The sequence below is a fragment of the Solanum stenotomum genome, chromosome 7 (assembly GCF_019186545.1).
Source record: "Solanum stenotomum isolate F172 chromosome 7, ASM1918654v1, whole genome shotgun sequence".
Classification (NCBI taxonomy): domain Eukaryota; kingdom Viridiplantae; phylum Streptophyta; class Magnoliopsida; order Solanales; family Solanaceae; genus Solanum; species Solanum stenotomum.
This window is the reverse complement of record NC_064288.1, coordinates 30894739-30896161: the sequence shown is the minus strand read 5'-3', so window position 1 is coordinate 30896161 and position 1423 is coordinate 30894739.

The window sequence follows — 1423 nt, the reverse complement described above, 5'->3', positions numbered from 1 at the left end:
GGCTATACAACCCGACACACTAGTCTGCAAGCCTATAAGAGTAGAAAGCTTGTTCGTAACAGGGCCCTGACCTACCTAAAAACTATACACAACAAAATCCAACAAACCTTTAAACTCTAGCGGCTCTTGAGGAGGGGGCTAGCCAACCTACAAGAACTCAACCAGGCTGCTGGGAAGTCTATCGAGTTGTCTATCGGGACCTGCAAACATAAATGCAGCGTCCCCCAGGCAATAGGATGTCAGTAAGAAACAATGTAACGACTATGAAAGGCGATAGACTAAATAAGCAAGTATCATAATATACCAAAATCAATCAAGTAAGGAATCAAAATTAAGATAAGCATGCAAACCCACTATTCAATCTAAGAATACAAAAATAATCAAATATCTACGTAACCAAGGCCCCATAAGCTCGACAGGTACAAATAACATACCACCTACCTAGGCCCCCATAAGCCCAGAAGGTGCAAAATGAGTATACATACCCCTATCGGTACCCCCTTGTCTTTGTAAGAACTCAAATAGCCCTTTTTGGAAACGATATAGCCCTGTAGGCAGTGCATAACCCTCTTAGGCAACAACATAGCTTTGTAGGCTGCACATAGCCCTCTTTTGCCTAAATATACCCCCATAGGCAAGACATAGCCCTCTTTGGCATCAAATTAGACATGTAGGCAACACATGACACTTTTTGGCATCAATATAGCCCCGTAGGCAACAAATAGCCCTCTTAGGCAATAACACAGTCCTCTTAGCAAACATCATAACCACGTAGGCAGTTCATTGCTCAGTAGCTAACACCCAATATCCCTAAGGGAGACAACAAACAATTCAATAGGATAAAGGCGAGCAATTTAGTTATAAAAAATATATGAATAGTCTCCACGTCGTTTCTAATGTAGGGTCATTGTTAACAGATTATGTGTCCCAAAAATGAGGATTTATAACCACTTAATCAGCCAACCACTCACAATTATATCTACGAGATCACCAACAATAAAAAATCTATTATAACATTCGCAAGCTTTAAGAAAACATTGAAATGACCGAAAAAGTTCTTAAAAATATGCTTCGGAAGTTACCGGAAACTTGTTTAGCTATATATAAAAAATCCGTTTCGTTTTTTGAAAATCCGACTTCATATTCTTGTTTGGGGGGGTCAAATTGAGTGGGGAATGGGTCTAACCCAAATTTTAGAGCAACCGTATCAAAATCCGAAATTTTCAAGTGAAGCCTTTTTCGAGGGTCTACTTTGGAGGATCATATCTCCTAGCACACAAATTATTGGGTGGCCAATAACATATCCATGGAAATCCCTTTGAGTTAGCTACCTAACGCACTTCGTTTCACCTCATTCGGAGTTCGGACGAAGAAGTTATGCCCATTTTCGTAAAATCTGTCCGGCAGGAAAGGCAAATTTCCA